At 40.2% G+C, this 24,136-nt stretch overlaps 1 non-coding gene across 1 annotated transcript; it reads right to left on the bottom strand.

The window, feature by feature from the left end:
• Positions 1 to 21,235: 21,235 nt before the first annotated feature.
• On the bottom strand, positions 21,236 to 21,342 carry LOC148576413 (small nucleolar RNA R71). Its single transcript, XR_015903881.1, has one exon. It is a non-coding gene; the product is annotated as a small nucleolar RNA R71 (small nucleolar RNA).
• Positions 21,343 to 24,136: the final 2,794 nt, after the last annotated feature.

Here is a 24,136-nt window from a genome sequence, read left to right as displayed (position 1 = left end):
ATTTTGTTAGTGGTTTTGTATGATGTTTTGTTGATGGTTTAGGTTAGCGGTTTATGTTAGCGGTTTAAGCATGTGGTTTTGCTAATGGTTTATTATGTTGGTTTTGCATGTGGATTCCGTTAGTGGTTTCTGTTTTTAGTTGTTTTTGTTGGTGGGTTTGTAAGTGGTCCTAATAATGCGGTCCATGTGATGCGTAGCCCCAGCGATGCATCTCGAGCATGCGGCGGCAGCAGGGCATGCGACTAGATGAGCGGTACGTTTCGTACTTGCAGATAGCTGGATTATACCATCTTGCGAGACTGAACGATAGATGGTTCTGGTTAGATGAGCCCCTTGTCAGTGCCTTCGTCGAGCGGTGGCGTCCAGAGACGCACACCTTCCACATGTCGTTCGGAGAGTGCACGATCACACTTCAGGACGTGGCGTACCAGTTGGGGTTGCCAGTGGACGGGCGATATGTCAGTGGTTGCCTTACAGATTTTCAGATATACATCCAGGGTGGCCGTCCAGCTTGGGTGTGGTTCCAGGAGTTGCTTGGAGTGATTCCTCCTCTGAGCCAGGTTCAGAAGTTCGCAGTAAACTGCACCTGGTTCCAGGAGACTTTTGGAAAGTACCCCGCGGGAGCCGACGAGGAGACTGTGCGCCGCTTTGCTCGTGCCTATATCATGATGTTGTTGGGCACTCAGCTGTTTGCCGACAAGTCCGGCAACCATATTCACATCAGATGGCTACCCTACGTGGCTAGGCTTGAGGAGATGGGTGCCTACAGCTGGGGTCTGCAACACTAGCATGGCTGTACCGGTGCATGTGCCGAGTGGCCAACAGACATGTGGTGAAGTTAGCGGGCCCATTACAGTTACTTCAGTCTTGGATCTTTTGGCGCTTTCCTAGGTTTAGGCATGCTGGATATGATACGTGCAGCTGGCCATTGGCCTTGAGGTACCATTCTCGGACTCTTCTATTTCAAGTTAAATTAATTAATTCCATGTATGCTTTTAATGTTATAGAATTCTGTCACACTTTTAATTAGCTATAACACCGATGTGACATGCAGGTGGTCAGGTTACAACCCTTCCGGTAGCAAGAAGGGACCTAGAGTGTAGATGTGGAGATTGAGGATAGACATGTTACAGGCCACGGATGTGAGTATAGTAGACGCCAATGTTTATTTAGTTAATTAACCTTTATGACTTTGGAGCATTAATTGGCCTCCCAATGTTGAAATATTTTTGTAGTTCATCTGGATGCCGTATAGCTCCCCCGATGAGGACGAGGATGAGGATGAGGATGAGGACGAGGAGCCGCTTATCCGGAGAGGCCACAGACACGGGTATTGGTGCACGAATTGTGAATCACACTTTTCACAGCTCGTACCACTAACCAACAAGTGCACTGGGTCGTCCAAGTAATACCTTACGTGAGTAAGGGTCGATCCCACGGAGATTGTTGGGTTGAAGCAAGCTATGGTTATCTTGCAACTCTTAGTCAGGATATTAATTTGTGGTTATCAGTTGACTTGCAAATGAACAAGAGAGCATGAATTAAAGGTTACTTGTTATGCAGTAATGGAGAACATGTTGGGGTTTTGGAGATGCTTTGTCTTCTGAATTTCAGCTTTTCTCTTGTATTCCTCTTCCCTCATGCATGCAAAAGTGCAAAGTTCCTTCCATGGCAAGCTGTGTGTTGGTGGATCACCGTTGTCAATGGCTACCATCCGTCCTCTCAGTGAAAAGGGTCCACGTGCGCTGTCACTACACGGCTAATCATCTGTCAGTTTCCACTCATGCTGGAATAGGATCCATTGATCCTTTTGCGTCTGTCACTACACCCAACTCTCGCGAGTTTGAAACTCGTCACAGCCATCCAATTCCAGAATCCTACTCGGAATACCACACACAAGGTTTAGACTTTCCGGATTCTCATGAATGCCGCCATCAATCTAGCTTATACCACGAAGATTCTGATTAAGGAATCTAAGAGATACTCATTCAATCTGATGTAGAATGGAGGTGGTTGTCAGACACACATTCATGGATTGAGGAAGGTGATGAGTGTCACGGATCATCACCTTCTCTATAATTAAGCGCGAATGAATATCTTAGATAGGAACACGCATGTTTGAATGGAAAACAGAAATAGTTGCATTAATTCATCGAAACATAGCAGAGCTCCTCACCCCCAACAATGGAGTTTAGAGACTCATGTCATCAGAGATTACAAAGTTTAGATCTAAAATGTCATGAGATACAAAATAAATCTCTAAAAGTTGTTTAAATACTAAACTAGTAGCCTAGGTTTACAGAAAATGAGTAAACTAGGATAGATAGTGCAGAAATCCACTTCTGGGGCCCACTTAGTGTGTGCTGGAGCTGAGACCTAAGATTCTCACGTGTCTGAACTGTTTTGGGCGTTCAACACCAAGTTGTAACCTGTTTCTGGCGTTGAACTCCAACTTGTAACCTGTTTCTGGCGCTGGATGCCAGACTGCAACATAGAACTGGCGTTGAACGCCAGTTTACGTCATCTATCCTTGAGCAAAGTATGGACTATTATATATTGCTGGAAAGCCCTGGATGTCTACGTTCCAACGCAATTAGAATCGCGCCAATTGGACTCCTGTAGCTCCAGAAAATCCATTCCGAGTGCAGAGAGGTCAGAATCCAACAGCATCAGCAGTTCTTTTTCAGCCCGAATCAGATTTTAGCTCAGCTCCCTCAATTTCAGCTAGAAAATACTTGAAATTACAGAAAAATATACGAACTCATAGTAAAGTCCAGAAATATAAATTTTTCCTAGAAATTAATGAAAATACTAAAAACTTAACTAAAACATCCTAAAAACTACATGAAATTAACCCCAAAAAGTGTATAAAATATCCGCTCATCACAACACCAAACTTAAACTGTTGCTTGTCCCCAAGCAACTAGACAAATAAAATAGGATACAAATAAGTCACGAAGCAATAATATCTCAGAGTTTTTGAGTGAAGCTCAGATTCTAATTAAATGAGTGGGACTAGTAGCTTCTTGCTTCCGAACAGTTTTGGCATCTCACTTTATCCATTGAAGCTCAGAATAATTGGCATCTATAGGAACTTAGAATTCAGATAGTGTTATTGATTCTACTAGTTTAGTATGTTGATTCTTGAACACAGCTACTTTTATGAGTCTTGGTCGTGGCCCTAAGCACTTTGTTTTCCAGTATTACCACCGGATACATAAATGCCACAGACACATAGTTGGGTGAACCTTTTCAGATTGTGACTCAGCTTTGCTAAAGTCCCCAATTAGAAGTGTCCAGGGTTCTTAAGCACACTCTTCTTTTTGCTTTGGACCTTGACTTTAACCGCTCAGTCTCAAGTTTTCACTTGACACCTTCACGCTACAAGCACATGGTTAGGGACATCTTGGTTTAGCCGCTTAGACCAGGACTTGATTCCCTTAGGCCCTCCTATCCACTGATACTCAAAGCCTTGGATCTTTTTTTATTACCCTTGCCTTTTGGTTTTAAGGGCTATTGGCTTTTTCTGCTTGCTTCTTCTTTTTTTTTTTTTTTGCAAGCTTTGTATTCGCTGCTTTTTCTTGCTTCAAGAATCATTTTTATGATTTTTCATATTATCAATAACATGTCTCATGTTCATCATTCTTTCAAGAGCCAACATATTTAACATTCAAGAACATCAAATTCCAAAGACATATGCTCTGTTCAGGCATTCATTCAGAAGGCAGAAAGCATTGCCACCACATGTAAACAATTAGAATTGTTTTATTAAAAACTCGAAAAATATTGCCTCCTTATTCTAAAGAAAATCTTCTATTTTATTCATGTTTAATGATGATGAGAAAAATAAATTATAGCTTAATTGGAGATAAAATCACTACTAATTACTACTATAACTTCTAAGGTAAAACTCAAATAAGAACAATTATCACAGAGTTAAGGCTAAGATTAGAACTCAACAACCTTGAGTTTGGGATGTGGATGTTCTTCTAGTCTGTGGGGTGCTTGGTCCTTCCAGAGATAACTTCTGACGCTTCAGTTCCTTTAAGTCACGCCATTGCTCTTCTTGTTCCCTGAGCAGTTTGCAGAGCATACTGTTTTGATTTTGCTGTTCTTCCTTTATTTGGTCCATAGATTCTTGCAACTTGATAACAGATGCTTCAAGCTATTCCCAATATTCAAATTGAGGGACTTCTGGGAGAAATTCTTGCACCCTCCTCTTGATGGGGTCATCCTGCACTTGTTATTTTTCCATTGTGGTTTTAGTGATTGGTTGCTCCACTGAGATGTACTCTGTTATTCCCATCCTTGTTCCAGCATCCTTGCAGAGCATAGAGATTAGGCTTGGATAAGCCAACCTGGCATCCTTGGAGTTCTTATTTGCAAGTATGTAAAATTCAGATGGAATCAGTTGATGAACTTCCACTTCTTTTCCCAACATAATGCAATGGATCATCACTGCTCTTTTAACGGTGACTTCAGAACGGTTGCTAGTGGGCAATATAGAACGCCCAATGAAGTCCAGCCATCCTCTGGTGACTGGTTTGAGATCTTCTCTCTTGAGTTGATTTGGGACACCCTTGCTGCTGGTGGTCCACCTGGCTCCAGAGATGCATATATCCTCTAGAATCTTGTCCAGGCCTTTGTTTGTTCTCATCATTCTCCTATTAAAGGAGTCTGGATCATCTTTCAGCTGAGGTTGCTTAAAGATCTCCTTGATTTTGTCAGGGTGGATGTGAACAATCTTTCCTCTGACCATAGTCCGATAGTCATAGAGGGCAGTTCCAGATATTCTCTGCCTGTCTGTTTGCCACAGATTAGCGTAGAACTCCTGAACCATATTCCTTCCCACTTTTGTTTCAGGATTAGCTAGGACTTCCCAGTTCCTGTTTCGAATCTGCTCTTGAATCTCCGGATATTCATCTTCTTTCAGATCGAACTTGACTTCCGGGATCACTGATCTTAGACCCATTATTTTGTAGTAATGGTCTGAATGTTCTTTGGTTAAGAACTTCCCTTGATTCCAAAGTGGTTTTGGAATACTCTCTTTCTTGCCTCTTGGAGTGGGTTATTTTCCTTTGGGAGCCATGATCTTAGTGGGTATAATTTAGTGATCACGGATAAACACACCAAACTTAGAGGTTTGCTTGTCCTCAAGCAAAAGAAGAGAAAGGAGAGGGATAGAAGGAGAGCTAGTGTCGAATGGTGGATGAGAGGAGGGAGGCCGAATGTGGATTTAAAAGGGAGGGGGGTGGGTTTTTCGAAAATTTTAAAAAAGATAAGATAGAAGATATGATTTATAAAAAATAAGTGTGATATGAAAAGATGTGATTTAAAATTGAAAAGATATGAAAGATATTTGAAAAAGATAAATTTGAATTTTGAAAAAATAATGTGGAAATTTGAAAAAGATATTGATGAGTTGAAAAGATTTTAGAAGGAAAAGAGATAGATTTATTTTGGAAAATTTAAAAGAGTTGGATTGGGTTGAAAAAGAATTTATGTTTATGGATTAAGATACATTTGATATTTTTAAAGTAGGATTTTTAGAAATTAGGGTTTTTAGAAATTAGGGTTTGTAACATATTTATGCAAGAAATCATGAATTAAAACATGAAAATTTAAAATTAAAATAAAAAATATGAAAAAAAAAATGAATTTACCTCCTCCCCACCATCCTGGCGTTAAACACCCAAATGCTGCATGTTTTGGGCGTTTAACGCCCAAATGCTGCTTCTCCTGGGCGTTCAACGCCCAGCTGTTACTTCTTTCTGGCGTTGAACGCCAGAAACTCCTTTGTCACTGGGCATTTTTCTGAACGCCCAGGATGCTGTCAATCTGGCGTTAAACGCCCAGAAGCTGCTTCTTTTTGGCGTTTAACGCCCAGATGGCTATCATTACTGGCGTTAAACGCCCAGTAGATGCTCCTTTTGGGCGTTTAACGCCTAGTTGTGCCTCTTACTGGCGTTTTCTTGCCAGCGAACTCTTTTTCTCTGTTTTGATTGCTGAATCCTTCTGTAACCCTGTGAACCTATGCAATTGACTCCTTGCCTTGTTAATAGTGAACTTTATATAAACAAATAAAATCAAGAATAGGGAAAAACAACAGAAAAGTTTTCCCAATGGCTGGGTTGCCTCCCAGCAAGCGCTTCTTTATTGTCTTTAGCTGGACCTTGCTGAGCTTTTAATCTAGCTTCAGCCTTGAGCACTCTTGCTCAACATTGCCTTCAAGATAGTGCTTGATTCTCTGTCCATTAACAATGAACTTCTTATCAGAATCAATGTCTTGAAGCTCCACATAACCATATGGTGATACACTTGTAATCATATATGGTCCCCTCCACCGGGATTTCAGTTTCCCAGGGAATAACCTGAGCCTAGAGTTAAATAGCAGAACCTTTTGTCCTGGTTCAAAGATTCTAGATGACAGCTTTCTGTCATGCCACCTTTTTTATTTCTCTTTATAAAGCTTGGCATTTTCGAAACCAATGAATCTGAATTCCTCTAGCTCATTCAGCTGGAGCAATCTTTTTTCTCCAGCTAGTTTGGCATCAAAGTTCAGGAATCTGGTTGCCAGTAGGCCTTATGTTCCAGTTCCACAGGCAGATGACAGGCCTTCCCATACACAAGCTGGTATGGAGAGATTCCTATAGGAGTCTTGAATGCTGTTCTGTAAGCCCACAGAGCATCATCCAGCCCTCTTGCCCAATCCTTTCTACGGGTATTGACAGTCCATTCCAGGATTCTTTTTAGTTCTCTATTAGAGACTTCAGCTTGCCCATTTGTCTGTGGATGATATGGAGTGGCCACCTTGTGGCTAATCCCATACCGGACCATGGCAGAGTAAAGCTGTTTGTTGCAGAAGTGAGTGCCCCCATCACTGATTAGTACTCTAGGGACACCAAACCTGCTGACGATATGTTTTTGGAGGAACTTCAGCACTGTTTTGGTATCATTAGTGGGTGTGGCAATGGCCTCTACCTATTTTGATACATAATCGACTGCCACCAAAATATAAGTATTTGAGTATGATGGTGGGAAAGGCCCCATGAAGTCGATTCCACATACATTAAACAACTCAATCTCCAAGATCCCTTGTTGAGACATGGCATAACCATGAGGCAGATTACCAGCTCTTTGGCAGCTGTCACAGTTACGTACAAACTCTCGGGAATCTCTATATAGGGTAGGCCAGTAGAAGCCACATTGGAGGACCTTCGTGGCTTTTCGCTCACCTCCGAAATGGCCTCCATATTGTGATCCATGGCAATGCCATAAGATCCTCTGTGCTTCTTCTCTAGGCACACACCTACGGATTATTCCGTCTGCACATCTCTTAAAGAGATAGGGTTCATCCCACAAGTAGTACTTTGCATCAGTAATTAATTTTTTCTTTTGTTGCCTGCTGTACTCCTTGGGTATGAACCTTGCAGCTTTATAGTTTGCAATGTCTGCAAACCATGGTGTTTCCTGAATGGCAAACAAATGCTCATTCGGAAAGGTCTCAGAGATTTCAAGAGAGGGGAAAGACGTCCCTTCTATTGGCTCTATCCGGGATAGATGATCAGCCGCTTGGTTCTTTGTTCCTTTTCTGTCTCTTATTTCTATATCAAACTCTTGCAGAAGCAACACCCATCTTATGAGCCTGGGTTTTGAATCCTGCTTTGTGAGTAGATATTTAAGAGCAGCATGGTCAGTGTACACAATCACTTTTGATCCTACTAAGTATGATCTAAACTTGTCAATGGCATAGACCACTGCAAGTAATTCCTTTTCTGTGGTTGTGTAATTTTTTTGGGCATTATTTAAAACACGGCTAGCATAATAAATGACATGCAGAAGCTTGTCATGCCTCTGCCCCAGTACTGCACCAATGGCGTGATCACTGGCATCACACATTAATTCGAATGGTAATGTCCAGTCTGGTGCAGAAATAACTGGTGCTGTGACCAGCTTAGCCTTCAGAGTTTTAAACGCCTGCAGGCACTCTGTGTCAAACACAAATGGCGTGTCAGCAGCTAGCAGGTTGCTTAGAGGTTTTGCAATTTTTGAAAAATCCTTTATAAACCTCCTATAGAATCCTGCATGCCCCAGAAAGCTTCTGATTGCCTTAACATTGGTAGGTGGTGGTAATTTTTCAATTACTTCTATTTTAGCTTGATCCACCTCTATTCCCTTGTTTGAAATTTTATGTCCAAGGACAATCCCTTCAGTCACCATAAAGTGACATTTTTCCCAGTTTAAAACCAGGTTGGTCTCTTGGCATCTTTTCAAAACCAGTGTCAGGTGATCAAGACAGGAGCTGAATGAGTCTCCATATACTGAGAAGTCATCCATGAAGACTTCCAGAAAATTTTTCCACCATATCAGAGAAAATAGAGAGCATGCATCTCTGAAAGGTTGTAGGCACATTACACAGCCCAAATGGCATCCTTCTGTAAGCAAACACTCCAGATGGACATGTGAATGCTGTTTTCTCTTGATCCTGGGGATCTACTGCAATTTGGTTGTAGCCTGAATAGCCATCCAAAAAACAGTAATAATCATGACCTGCTAGTCTTTCTAGCATCTGGTCTATGAATGGTAAGGGAAAATGATCCTTTCTGGTGGCTGTATTGAGCCTTCTGTAGTCAATACACATGCGCCACCCTGTAACTGTTCTTGTAGGAACCAGTTCATTTTTTTCATTATGAACCACTGTCATGCCTCCCTTTTTGGGGACAACTTGGACAGGGCTTACTCAGGGGCTATCAGAAATAGGATAAATAACCCCAGCCTCCAGTAATTTGGTGACCTCTTTCTGCACCACTTCCTTCATGGCTGGATTTAGCCGCCTCTGTGGTTGAACCACTGGCTTAGCATTGTCCTCCAATAAGATCTTGTGCATGCATCTAGCTCGGCTTATGCCCTTAAGGTCACTTATGGACCACCCAAGAGCTGTCTTGTGTGTCCTTAGCACTTGAATTAGTGCTTCCTCTTCCTGTGGATTTAAAGCAGAGCTTATGATCACTGGAAAAGTGTCACCTTCTCCCAGAAATGCATATTTCAAGGATGGTGGTAATGGTTTGAGCTCGGGTTTAGGAGGTTTTTCCTCTTCCTGAGGAAATTTCAGAGGCTCTTTCAATTCCTCTGAATCCTCAAGATTAGGCTGAACATCTTTAAAGATATCTTCCAACTCTGATTTGAGACTCTCATCCATGTTGATTTCCTCTACCAAAGAGTCAATAAGATCAACTTTCATGCAGTCTTTTGGTGTGTCTGGATGCTGCATGGCATTGACAGCATTCAACTTAAACTCATCCTCATTGACTCTCAGGGTGACTTCCCCCTTTTGGACATCAATGAGAGTTCGTCCAGTTGCTAGGAAAGGTCTTCCTAGAATGAGAGTAGCACTCTTGTGTTCCTCCATTTCCAGCACTACAAAGTCAATGGAAAAGGTGAATGGCCCAACTCTGACAATCATGTCCTCAATCACGCCTGATGGATATTTAATGGAGCCATAAGCAAGTTGGAGACATATCCGGGTTGGTTTAACTTCTTCAGTTAAACCAAGCTTTCTGATAGTGGATGCAGGTATTAGGTTGATGCTTGCCCCAAGATCACATAAGGCTGTCTTGGTGCAATTACCCTCTAATATGCATGGTATCAGAAAGCTTCCGGGATCTTTAAGCTTTTCTGGAAAGCTTTTCAGAATGACTGCACTGCATTCTTCAGTGAAGAGAACTCTTTCAGTTTCTCTCCAATCCTTCTTATGACTCAAGATCTCTTTCATGAACTTGGCATAAGAAGGTATTTGCTCAAGTGCCTCTACAAACGGAATCTTTATTTCAAGAGTCCTGAGATAATCTGCAAAGCGAGCAAATTGCTTATCCTGCTCCTCTTGGCGGAGTTTTTGAGGATAAGGTATCTTGGCTTTATATTCCTCAACCTTAGTTGCTGCAGGTTTATTTCCTACAGAGGTGGTTGGAGAAGCCTTTTTAGAGGGGTTGTTATCAGCACTTGTGTATGTCTGATCCCTCACTGGCATTTGAATGCCAGAGTTAGAAGCCGGGGTGACGTTGGACGCCAACTCCTCACTTGTTCCTAGCGTTTGAATGCCATAATTGTGCTTCTTTTGGGCGTTCAACGCCAATTCCTTGCTTGTTTCTGGTGTTGAACGCCAGGACTGAGCATGGTTTGGGCGTTCAACGCCAGCTTTCCACCCAATTTCTGGCGTTTGATTGCCAGAATTATTCCTCTCCGGGATCTTACTGTCCTCAGATGGATTTTGGGTAGTTTGCTTATTTCTTGGCTTCCTGCTACCTTGTGGTGGGGCATCTAGTGTTTTCCCACTTCTCAATTGAACTGCTTGGCACTCTTCTGTTATTTGTTTTGACAGCTGCTGCTTTGTTTGCTTTAATTGTACTTCCATATTTATATTAGCCATTCTTGTCTCTTGTAGTCTCTCCTTGAATTTGGCTAACTATTTTGTTAGGAAATCCAATTGCTGATTGAATTCAGTAGCTTATTCTATAGGACTGAGTTCAGCAATCACTGTTTTAGCCTCTTCTTTCATGGAAGGTTCACTACTTAGGTACAGATGCTGATTTCTGGCAACTGTATCAATGAGCTTCTTCAATTATTTTTCTCATATGTATAGACCCACCAGCTGAGTGGTCTAGAGAAGTCTGAGCTTTCTCTGTGGGCCCATAATAGAAGATGTCTAACTGCACCCATTCTGAAAATATTTCAGAGGGGTATTTTCTTAGCATCTCTCTGTATCTCTCCCAAGCATCATAAAGAGATTCATTATCTCCTTGTTTAAAGCCTTGGATGTCCAGCCTTAGCTGTGTCATCCGTTTGGGAGGGAAGTATTGATTCAGGAATTTTTCTGACAGCTGCTTCCATGTCTTTATGCTAGCTTTAGGTTGGTTATTTAACCACCTCTTAGCTTGATCTTTTACAGCAAATAGAAACAGTAATAGTCTGTAGACATCCTGATCTACTTCCTTATCATGCACTGTGTCAGCAATCTGTAAAAACTGTGCCAGAAACTCTGTAGGTTCTTCCTGAGGAAGACCGGAATACTTGCAACTTTGCTGCACCATGATAATGAGCTGAGGATTCAACTCAAAGCTACTGACTCCAATGGAGGGTATACAGATACTGCTCCCATATGAAGCAGTAGTGGGGTTGGCATATGACCCCAGAGTCCTTCTGGACTGTTCATTTCCACTTAGATCCATAATGGAGAAAAGAAGATGATGTAAAATAGAGAAAAAATATTTTTATTTATTTATTTATTTATTTCGAAAATACAATAAATTAAAATAAAATAAATAAAAATGGGTGAAGATTTTCGAAAAATGAAGAGAGAGAAAGAAGAAAAATAGTTAGGAAGTTTTGAAAAAGATATGATTTTTTTTAAAAAAAAACTTGACAACTAAGATATGATAAGATAAAATTTTTGAAATTGAAATCTGAATTTTTATGAAGAATTTCGAAATATTAGCTTAAAAATGGTTAGAAAAGATATTTTTTTGATTTTTGAATTTTATGATGAAAGAGAAAAACACACAAAAGACACACAACTTAAAATTTTTAAATCTAAAGCTCCTTGTTTTCGAAAATTTTGGAGGGAAAATACCAAGGAACACAAAACTTAAAAATTTTAAGATCAAAACACAAGAAAGACTCAAGAACACTTTGAAGAATCACAAGAACAACAAGAACATGAAGGTAGAACACCAAACTTAAAATTTTTGGAAAACCAAAATAAAATTTTCGAAAACCAAAGAGAAATCAACAAGAAAAGACCAAACTTAAAGTTTGGCACAAGATTTAATCAAAGAAAAATTATTTTTGAAAAGAAAGATTTTAAAAAGAAGATACCCAATTACCAAGAACATAGACCAATGCTCTAGCCAACTGAGTTATGAAAGAAAGAAAAAAAATAATATTTTCTTGAAAAACCTTTTTGAAATTTTTTCTTTGAAAAAAATAGAGAGGGAAAATAAAGATAAGAGACTCAAATGTAATGACTCTAAATTAAAAAGATAATTTTTTCCTAATCTAAGCAACAAAATAAACCGTCAGTTGTCCAAACTCGAACAATCCCCGGCAACGGCGCCAAAAACTTGGTGCACGAATTGTGAATCACACTTTTCACAGCTCGTACCACTAACTAGCAAGTGCACTGGGTCGTCCAAGTAATACCTTACGTGAGTAAGGGTCGATCCCACGGAGATTGTTGGGTTGAAGCAAGCTATGGTTATCTTGCAACTCTTAGTCAGGATATTAATTTGTGGTTATCAGTTGACTTGCAAATGAACAAGAGGGCATGAATTAAAGGTTACTTGTTATGCAGTAATGGAGAATATGTTGGAGTTTTGGAGATGTTTTGTCTTCTGAATTTCAGCTTTTCTCTTGTATTCCTCTTCCCTCATGCATGCAAAAGTGCAAAGTTCCTTCCATGGCAAGCTGTGTGTTGGTGGATCACCGTTGTCAATGGCTACCATCCGTCCTCTCAGTGAAAAGGGTCCACGTGCGTTGTCACTACACGGCTAATCATCTGTCGGTTCCCACTCATGCTGGAATAGGATCCATTGATCCTTTTGCGTCTGTCACTACGCCCAACTTCTCTATAATTAAGCGCGAATGAATATCTTAGATAGGAACACGCATGTTTGAATGGAAAACAGAAATAGTTGCATTAATTCATCGAAACACAGCAGAGCTCCTCACCCCCAACAATGGAGTTTAGAGACTCATGCCGTAAGAGATTACAAAGTTCAGATCTAAAATGTCATGAGATACAAAATAAATCTCTAAAAGTTGTTTAAATACTAAACTAGTAGCCTAGGTTTACAGAAAATGAGTAAACTATGATAGATAGTGCAGAAATCTGCTTCTGGAACCCATTAAGCTTCTCACATGCCTGGGCTGTTTTGGGCGTTCAACGCCAGGTTGTAACCTATTTCTGGCGTTGAACTCCAACTTGTAACCTGTTTCTGGCGCTGGATGCTAGACTGCAACATGGAACTGGCGTTGAACGCCAATTTACGTCATCTATCCTTGAGCAAAGTATGGACTATTATATATTGCTGGAAAGCTCTAGATGTCTACTTTCCAACGCAATTGGAAGCGCGCCAATTGGACTTCTGTAGCTCCAGAAAATCCATTCCGAGTGCAGAGAGGTCAGAATCCAACAGCATCAGCAGTCCTTTTTCAGCCCGAATCAGATTTTAGCTCAGCTCCCTCAATTTCAGCCAGAAAATACTTGAAATTACAGAAAAATACACAAACTCATAGTAAAGTCCAGAAATATGAATTTTTCCTAGAAATTAATGAAAATATACTAAAAACTTAACTAAAATATCCTAAAAACTACATGAAATTAACCCCAAAAAGTGTATAAAATATCCGCTCATCAGGTATCCCGTCGTCGCTTCACCGGTTCGCATCTGTTCAGATGACTCTTGTGTATGTTGTATGACTTTATTTGATGATCAGTGTTGTATCTTAGCCATCTTTATTTATGTCTTTCATGTACCTCTATGATCCAACTTGTATTTTGGTTATTCATGTTTGAGTACTTTGTTGCTTTATCGTGTTTCCATTACTTTGAAAATGGGTGTTCATTGTTTCTTTAAGTTATTAGGATATTTTTCCCATCATGTATTCATGTAATTTGTAGATGGCATTTTTGCCTTGTGTATTAATCGGACATTTTATGCTTCACCATGGAAACGGAACATATTCATTAATTAATACCCCTTGCAAAGTACATCGCATTAAGTTTAACAAATTTTAACAGTTATCAACTACAACTAAGGAAACCTAAAATAGTGGAATCTAAACGCCAAAGTGAAATCAACAAAGTACCAAAGCTAACAATATACCTACTGATGTCCCCCTGTATGGGCTGGTCCTCCGACCTGTGGGCAACTCCAACGTGTGTGTCCGGGTTGCCGACAAAGGCCATATCTCTTCGGCCGGTTCGGATTTGTCTCATCCATATTGGTCCGTATCCGAGTCGACCTGGGATGACTCTCCCTCGCAGCCTCTTGTTCGGGTCTGGGTTCACTGTTGGCCCATCATATGGTGGCCAGAAACCCTCCGGAATGGGAGGTGTGAACCCCATCTGATACACACTGAAGACGGAACTAAGACGATACACCTGGTGGATGTACGGCTGCCACGTAAGCCGTGAGTAGGCACAGCATGCTAGGGCGTGAGGACACGGGAAATGAAGTGCCAGAAAGTATCCGCAATCACATGTCTGAGATCCAAGTGAGACCCTGTAGCTACCCAGTGAAAACGAACTAGTGGGAGTCGTCTCTGCGACAGTGAACTCCGAGTTATCCCTGTCGTACAAAGTCACCGTGAAGCACCTTGCCGTCTTCAAGTTGGCCTCGATACACTTCACCAAGTGTTGACTGAATTGTTGTCCGGTACCCAGCTGGGCCTTAGCCTCTCTCCCCTTGCGGATAAATAGTTCGGCCAACCTTCTGTATGTTGCCTTCACCAGCGAGCACACAGGGAGGTTTCTGACCCCCTTGAGGATTGAGTTAACACACTCAGAGATATTTGTCGTCATGTGCCCGAATCTCCGACCTTCATCACAATGCTGTGTCCACAATGAATACTCAATCTGGTTCGCCCACTCATACATGGCAGGATCTTCAGACAACAGAATATCAAACCAGTAATCGAACTCTACCTCGGGCGTACACTGCATTCATAAGAAGCCTCCTTGTGTCTTTGCCCTTGAAGGTTAGGGCGAAATTTGCTGCTACATGTCGAATGCAGAATGCACGGTATGCAGCTGGAGGTAACCATCCTCTGTTGGAAGCCTCAAGTGCGGCCTTGATGCCGTTATGCCTGTCCGATATAACCAGCAGACCCGGCTGCGGTGTCACGTGCTGACGCAGGTGGGAGAGAAAGAAGGACCAGGACTCGGCATTCTCACCCTTGACTAGTGCGAATGCAACGGGTAGTATGTTGGAGTTCCCGTCTTGTGCAATCGCGACAAGCAACGTTCCCCCATACTTGCCATACAGATGGGTGCCGTCAATTCTAACTAATGGCTTGCAATGACAAAATGCCTCAATACATGGTGGAAACGTCCAGAACAGTCGGTGAAAATAAGCTTGAGACTCGTTCAGCTGTCCCCCTACTCGAACAGAGCTCGTCCTAAGGATTGCAACAGTACCAGGCATCGTCTGCTGAACTCCTAACAGCCACCTAGGGAGCTCATTGTAGGACTCATCTCAGTCACCATAGATGATGGCAACAGCCTTCTGCTTCGCCAACCAGACCCTCCTGTACGTTGGCCTAAACCCAAAGTGTGCGGCCGTCGCATTTAGGAGTACCTTGATGCTGACGGATGCATCAGCCCTAACCATTGGCATAATGAATGCCGAGATCACATGATAGTCCAAACTCCTGTGGTCACTGGAGATGGAGGTCGCGAGACACGTATGCGGTCCGTCGTACCGTTTGACCTCTCAAATGCCCTTGTGCTGCCGGAGATTCAGCCGAATCAACCATGTGTACCCATTCCCAAACTCAGAACACTTGCCTACATACCGGCGATAGTCAGACTCCACTACCTTGTACTGTACACCTTGGCGGATGCTGTAAGTCTTGACACTTAACAAGGCCTCATCTTTACCCTAAAATTGTTGACCAACCTGAAACTCTGTCAGACCTGCAGATCCTTCCACATCTCTAGCTCCAAATCCAGCAGGCTCCCCAGGAACCCCCTCTTGCCTGATGGCATCCAAGTCCAAAGATGAAAAATGTGGAGGGTACTGCTGTGTGCCAGAGCTAGAACCACCTCCCACCCCTGCAGGCTCACTCGCTCCAACATCATCGCCACTGTCATCAGCAATCATATCTGGCTCCACATCATCGTCCTTTGGATCATCCAACAATCCATCTCTAACCCCAGCCGGTAAAGCACACTGTAAAGAGGTCGGCACAAAATCCCCTATTCCAACCTCGACGCCTACACTGCCGTTGAGATCAACAGCGAACGAAGGGGAGGCGACTGGCTGGATGGGTGGCTCGTACACAGGGACGGACGAAGAAGCACCGGCAGGTCTGGAGCTAGAACCGGCTACCTTGGCTAAAGTGGGGGTATTCCGATTCGAACCCCCCGAGCTGGATACCACATCAACCAACTTTGCCAACAACTCTGGTGTCCTCACTTCGGGAAACTGCCGGCGACAATAAAACATGACCTGCAAGTCCTCATCACTCCCGATCGTGAAACAATCATACTTCACGGTTTCTTGGAGCACCGTGATTGGAATGCGATAGAAAAACTTCTTAACCTGTTTCACACCTTCCAGTCCAAGTTTCAGCAGTACAGAGTTAACAAGGTCATCATACCTAGTCGTAGGCCTCACGATAATACAGAGAGGATCCTTATCAGTGAACTTCACACCAGAACGTGTTTTCCTCTTAATCGATCCTCTGTGGTGAACCAACACTACAAAACTCTCCTCACTAGCCATTTTTCCCCTCTAATGAGAGCAACTCACGTTCACACCATATATATACAACTCTGCTCCTTTATAATTCGAATTAGCCTGGTTCGAACTACACTTGGTGTAGTTCGAATTAAACCCCTTCGAATTACGTTGAATGGCGTGCATGGAAGTAGTTCGAATAAACATCATTCGAATTACATGTTGCTGCCTAATTCGAATCAGATGAATTCGAATTATGTTACTTTGAGTGTCAGTGAGTAATTCGAATCTATATGATTCGAATTACATGCAATCCAAGTTCGAATAAGGTAGGTTCGAACTACATATAAACGTGGTTTGGTTGATTGATGAATCACATTTTGCTTTGGCTGATTTGTGTAAAATTATTCTTTCCTTGGCTTATTTACGTTTTTTTGCCCTAAAAATTAAATTCGTTAAGACTTGGTTCAAATTTTAAAAATAATATTTTTTTTATAAATTATATACAACAAAGGACATTTTAAAAAAAAATAGAAAGTAATCTTTCTTGTATTCTCTTTATATATAAAATAAAAATTGAGTTAGTTGAGATGATAAATAATTTATAATTTAATAAAACATCTTGGATTTAACTCTTAAAAATAATATGTTTTTTTATAAATTGTATAAAGCATAAAAGAATAGATAAAGAAAATTAGACACCAATATTTTTTTTATAATTCTATTATATACCTAGTATAAATGAGCTTAAACTAGTATGTCATTAATATGAAAATAAACTTCTGTATTATGCAAACTAAAAAGTATAAAGATTAATATATCAATTTTTTTATTGATCAATGATCAATTTTATTTTTAGTCAAATCCAATTAAAATAGTCTAATAATTAATTGGTTCAAATAAAAATCACTTACACAAATATAGAAATTATAAACTTCAATTTCACGTTTTCTTTCTTCGGTTGTTGTTGTAGTAAAATTTTCCTTCTTTATTGTTATCGCTTCTTTTTCTTCTCTATTTCATATTTTAAAAGAAAAAAATAGGAAAGGAAAGACAAAGAGGATAAAAAATTTGACAGAAAATAGAACACTTTCAAAGAGTAGAAAGAAAAGAAAATTATTATATTAGCATAGCCTATATTTTTTTTCTAAACTTAAAATTTTTTATATTTTCTTCTAAAATTTACATAATTTTTTTTATATGTTTTTTTTTCTAAGTTTTTTTTCTCCGTGTCTCTTCCAAAATTCTTGTTTGTTAATAAAAAATTTATGTGTTTTCTTCTTTTGTTTATTTTAAAAAATTTATGCTTATGGTAAAAATATTTATATTTAGATAAATAAGATTTTGTATATGTATAAAAATTTTATGTTATGTTTTTTCTATTTATTTTTAAAAAAATTATGTGTTTATTAATGAAAATTTTATGTGTTTATATAACAAAAAATTGTATTTAAGTATTTGGTGAGTTTCGCTTTCTGTGAGTTGGAAAATCATTAGTTTAGATCTTATTGCCATTTTTGTTGACGAGTTTAGTTTTCTATTATTGGGATGCCGTGAGGGGCTTGAAAAGGGCGTGACGTCATCCTGCGCTGATTGGTGAGATGTTGGTGAGTTTGGCTTTCCGTGAATTGAAAGACCGTCAGCTCATGTTTGTTTTGTGTGGCCTTTTTGGCCATTATTGTGAACTTATTTTAGGCCTCTTGGTGGGCCGATTTTAATAGTTGGCTTATTTTGCTTATTTGGATATCCGTTTTGTTGGTCTTTGAGGTGATAAGTTTTGGAGGTAGCCATTTAACTTATTTAGATATTCGCTTTGTTGGCTTCGCGAGTGATCGATCTCCGGGTCACCGTTTTTTGTTATTTGAATATCTGTTTTGTTATTTGGATATCCGTTCTGTTGGCCTCGGGGTGATCAATCCCCGGACTGCCGTTTAATATTATTTGGATATCCGTTCTGTTAGCCTCAGGGTTATTGATCCCTGGGCTGCCGTTTTTTGTTATTTGAATATCCGTTTTGATAGCCTCGGGGTGATCGATTCCCAGATAGTCGTTTACTTATTTGGATATCCGTTTTGTTGACTTCGCGGGTGATCAATCTCGGGTTACCATTTTTTGTTATTTGGATATCCATTTTGTTATTTGGATATTCGTTCTGTTGACCTCGGGGTGATTGATCCCCGAACCGCCGTTTTTTGTTATTTAGATATCTATTCTGTTGACCTCGAGGTGATCGATCCTCGGGCCGCCATTTTTTGTTATTTAGATATCTGTTTTATTATTTGGACATCCATTTTGTTAATCTTGGGGTGATCGATTTCCGGGTAGCCGTTACTTATTTGGATATCTATTTTGTTATTTGGATATCCGGTTTGTTGGCCTCGGGGTGATCGATCCCAGGTAGCCATTTACTTATTAGAATAACCGTTTTGTTGGCCTCGAGGTGATCAATCCTCAGTTAGCCGTTCACTTATTTGGATATCCGTTTTGTTATTTGGATATCTATTTTTTTAGCCTCGGGATGATCGATCCCCAAGTCACTGTCTTTTTTTTATTTGGATATCCGTTTTGTTGGCCTCTGATGACAGAGCATCTTATACCCTTTTTTATAGCATTTTTCTGGTGTTTTTAGTTATACTTATTATGTTTTAGTGTAAAATTCATTTTTCGGATGCTACTTTGAGTTTTTTTGTTTTTTCTATAATTTTAGGTGAATTTCGGGCAAGTTTGGCAGAATCTTGAGCAGGGACGAAGAAAGGATAGCAGATGTTGTCAATCCTGACCTAATCCGTTGTTAATATAGTCAGTAAGAAGTACTAATCCGGAAAGATAAGCATCTCCAAAGCCTTAAATGATTTCTCATTATTGTTTCTACACCAATTTCGTACTGCTCTCTTTTTTATTTTATTTTATGTGCCTACAACAACAACTCCCTTTTCTATTTGCCTGACTAAGTTTTGTAAGATAACTATTGCCTGCTCAATCCAACAGTCCTCGTGGGATCGACCCTCACTCACTTGAGGTATTACTTGGACGACCCGGTGCACTTGCCGGTGAAGTTGTGGGAGTTCAATTTCGAGCACCAAGTTTTTGGCGCTGTTCCTGGTGATTGTTTGTGATTGACAACTACCGGTTGTCTTGTTGCTTAGATCAGGTACTTTTACTAGTTTTTTTAATTGTGTTTCTTATTTCCTTTCTTAAAATTTTTCAAAAATTCATGTTTAGTCATCTTTTTCTGTTTTTCATATTTTGTGTCAAATTTTAAGTTCGGTCTTTCTTAGTAGTTTTGGTTAATTATTTTCTTTCTGCTTGATTTTCGAAAAATTGTTCTTATTTGCTTTCTTGAACTTTTGATTTCTATCTTGTTTTACCTTTTATTTCTTTCTTTGTTTCGAATCTTTTGGTGTTTTTCACTTGTTTGATTTCAAAAATTTTAAATTTGGTGTTCTTTTAGTGTTTTTCTTTTAAATTTTTAAAATTAATCTTGCTTATCTTTCCCTTTTTAATTTTCGAGTTTTTCTTGTTATCATATTTTGATTTAATTTCAAATTTTAAGTTTGGTGTCTTTCTAGAGTCTTTTTGTTCTTTATAATTTTTTGAAAAAAAAACTTTTTTTTAAATTTTTGAAAATTTTGAATATTTTTCTTTCTTGATTTAAAAATTTTAAGTTTTGTGTCCCGTTAGTAAATCTTGTTGTTTAAATTTAATTTTCTTGTTTATCTTTTCTTCTTTGATCCTTATCATATCTTTTTCTTTAATTTTCAAAATTTTGTTATTTTATCTTTATTTTAAATTCAATTTTTAAAGGTTAGTATTTTGTTTGTTTTTCTTTCTTCCAAATTTGAATTTTAAAATCTTTAAATTTTTAAATCTTATCTTATCTTGTTTCTTTCTCTTGACTTTTTCTTTCCAACTTTCGAATTTTAAAATCTCTCTTTGACTTTCTCCTTTTAATTTTAAAAAATTTTCAAAATCAAATATTCTATCTTTGATTTCAAATCTTCTTAGTTAATTGTATGTCTCATCTTTTCTTAATTCTTTCTTTTTCGAAAAAATCCTTTTACTTCTTTCTTTTTCTTTTAATTTCAAAATTTTTTTAAAAAACATCCTTTCCTTATTCCCAATTCTTTTTATTTGTTCTATCTTAGCTGATATTTTCATTATAGTTTCTCATAGGGAGTCCTCTATATTCTGACATAGAGACCCCCATCTTTCTTTCTTATTTTGTTTCTTCTTGTTTATGAGCAGGAACAGGGATAGAGAAGCCCTTCTTGATTCCGATCCTGAACCTAGGAGATTCTTAAGGAGGCGTTTGCAACAAGCCTAAGCTAGTAGAGTCAAATAAAATCTCACGGATGCTTTTGAGCAAGAAGCTGAAGATACAACCATGGCAGCCAATCCAGACGCTGGAGGAGATGCAAGGAAAGTCCTTGGGTCTTATACTGCACCCACATCTGACTTCTGTGGGCGCACCATCTCCATACCTGCCATTGGTGCAAATAACTTTGAGCTTAAGCCTCAACTGGTCACTCTAGTGCAATAGAATTACCAGTTTCATGGACTCCCGTAGGAGGACCCCAACAAATTCATCTCTAATTTCCTACAGTTCTGTGATACTGTCAAGACTAATAGAGTGAATCCAGAGGTCTACAAGCTCATGCTCTTCCCCTTTGCTGTAAGCAAGGCTATGGCTAGATTATCAGCCTAAGGAGAGCCTGGACACATGGGAGAAGATGGTCAATAGATTTCTGACCAAGTTCTTTCCACCTCAGAAGCTAAGTAAGCTTAGGGTGGAGGTCCAGATTTTCAGACAAAAAGAGGGAGAGTCCCTCTATGAAGCTTGGAAGAGGTACAAGTAGCTAATCAAAAGATGCCCTCCTGATATGATCTCAGAGTTGACCATGTTAGAGATCTTCTACGATGGCCTCTCTGAGATGTCCAAGATGTCACTAGATCACTCTGCTGGTGGCTCACTCCACATGAAGAAGACGTCTGAGGAGGCGCAGGAGCTCATTGACATGGTTGCCAACAACCAGTACATGTATACTTTTGAGAGGAACCCCGTGAACAATGGGGCAGCTCAGAAGAGAGGAGTCATAGAGGTGGACACACTGGATGCCATCTTGGCTCAGAACAAGATCATGTCCCAGTAAATCACCATGATCTCCCAACACTTGAGTGGAGTGCAGAGTTCAACTGCCAACTCTCAAGAGGCAGCCTTTGAGGGAGACACTGGTGACACTGTATGGACCACCATGGAAGAGGTGAACTACATGGAAAACTCCTCCAGAAACTCCAATAATAATCCCTATTCAAATACCTTCAATCAGTGATGGAGGAATCACCCCAATTTCGGGTGGAGAGACCAGTAGAGGCCTCAACAAGGCTTCAATAACAATCAGGGTAGAACGAACCAGAATTGGTTCAACAACAAACCATTCCAACTCTCTCAGCAGCAGATAGAGACTCCCACACAGAGCCTCTCTGACCTGGCTAATATAGTCTCTAACCTATCCAAGACCACTCAAAGTTTCATAGCAGAAACTAAGTCTTCCATTCGAAATTTGGAGATACAGGTAGGACAGCTGAGTAAGAGGATACCCGAGACTTCCTCCAACACTCTTCCAAGCAACACTAAAGTAAACCCAAGGGAAGAGTGCAAGGCCCTCACTATGGAAGCTAAGACCGAACCCAAGGAGGAGCCTGCTGCTGAGGAACTGAAGGAGATCAAAGCTCAGGAGGAGACTGGGAGTGTCGCCTTGTACATCCCTATAGAGATGGAGGAGCCTGAAGAACAACCTTCTATGGTCATGCAAGAGGAGCCTGAGGATGAGCAACTTGCTCAGTTTTTGGCAATTCTCAGAAAGCTGCAAGTTAACATCTCTTTTGCAGAGGTGTTAAAGAAGAAACCCCCTTATATGGTGATGAGCGGATAATTTATACGCTTTTTGGCATTGTTTTTAGTATGTTTTTAGTAGGATCTAGTCACTTTTAGGGATGTTTTCATTAGTTTTTATGTTAAATTCACATTTCTGGACTTTACTATGAGTTTGTGTGTTTTTCTGTGATTTTAGGTATTTTCTGGCTGAAATTGAGGGACTTGAGCAGAAATCAGATTCAGAGGTTGAAGAAGGACTGCTGATGCTGTTGGATTCTGACCTCTCTGCACTCAAAGTGGATTTTCTGGAGCTACAGAACTCAAAATAGCGCGCTTCCAATTGCGTTGGAAAGTAGACATCCAGGGCTTTCCAGCAATATATAATAGTCCATACTTTGGCCAAGAATAGACGACGTAAACTGGCGTTCAACGCCAGCCTTCTGCCCAAATCTGGCGTCCAGCGCCAGAAAAGGATCCAAAACCAGAGTTGAACGCCCAAACTGGCACAGAAACTGGCGTTCAACTCCACAAATGGCCTCTGCACGTGCTACACTTCAGCTCAGCCCAAACATACACCAAGTGGGCCCAGGAAGTGGATTTATGCATCAATTACTTACTCATGTAAACCCTAGTAGCTAGTTTATTATAAATAGGACCCTTTACTAGTCTTTTTGACCATCTTTGGTCTCAGTTTTAATCCATTAATCATCTTAGGAGACTATTGATCACGTTTTAGGGGGCTAGCCATCTCGGCCATGCCTGGACCTTCACTTATGTATTTTTAACGGTAGAGTTTCTACACTCCATAGATTAAGGTGTGGAGCTCTGCTGTTCCTCAAAGATTAATACAAAGTACTACTGTTTTCTATTCAATTCTTCTTATTTCTCTTCTAAGATATCCATTCGCACCCAAGAACGTGATGAAGGTGATGATTATGTGTGACGCTCATCATCCTTCTCCCTTATGAATGCGTGCCTGACAAACACTTCTGTTCTACATGAATTAAGCTAGAATGAATATCTCTTAGATCTCCTAACCAGAATCTTCGTGGCGTAAGCTAGAATGATGGCGGCATTCAAGAGAATCTGGAAAGTCTAAACCTTGTCTGTGGTATTCCGAGTTGGATTCAATGATTGAATGACTGTGACGAGCTTCAAACTCGCGATTGTTGGGCGTTAGTGACAGACGCAAAAGGAGGGTGAATCCTATTCCAGCATGATCGAGAACCGACAGATGAATAGCCGTGCCGTGACAGGGTGCGTGAGCATATTATTCACTGAGAGGAGGGGATGTAGCCACTGACAACGGTGATGCCCTTGCATAAAGCCAGCCATGGAAAGGAGTAAGACTGATTGGATGAAGATAGTAGGAAAGCAGAGGTTCAGAGGAACGAAAGTATCTCCATTCGCTTATCTGAAATTCCTACCAATGATTTACATAAGTACCTCTATCCCTATCTTATTAATTATTATTCGAAAACACCATTATCCATTTATATCTGCCTGACTGAGATTTACAAGGTGACCATAGCTTGCTTCATACCAACAATCTCCGTGGGATTCGACCCTTACTCACGTAAGGTATTACTTGGACGACCCAGTGCACTTGCTGGTTAGTTGTATCGAAGTTGTGACAATTATGAATTAAGATCAGAGCACCAAGCTTTGGAGCCATTACCAGGATTTGTTTGAGCCTGGAGATCACAATTTCGTGCACCATATGGCTTCTTTAAAAAGTGCTATCTCTGAAAAGAAATCCCTGAAAGGGAATGAGACTGTGGTACTGACCAAGGAATGCAGCGCC

The sequence above is a fragment of the Arachis ipaensis genome, chromosome B1 (genome assembly GCF_059453495.1).
Source record: "Arachis ipaensis isolate K30076 ecotype BB chromosome B1, ASM5945349v1, whole genome shotgun sequence".
NCBI lineage: Eukaryota > Viridiplantae > Streptophyta > Magnoliopsida > Fabales > Fabaceae > Arachis > Arachis ipaensis.
This window is presented reverse-complemented; position numbering and strand designations above follow the sequence as displayed.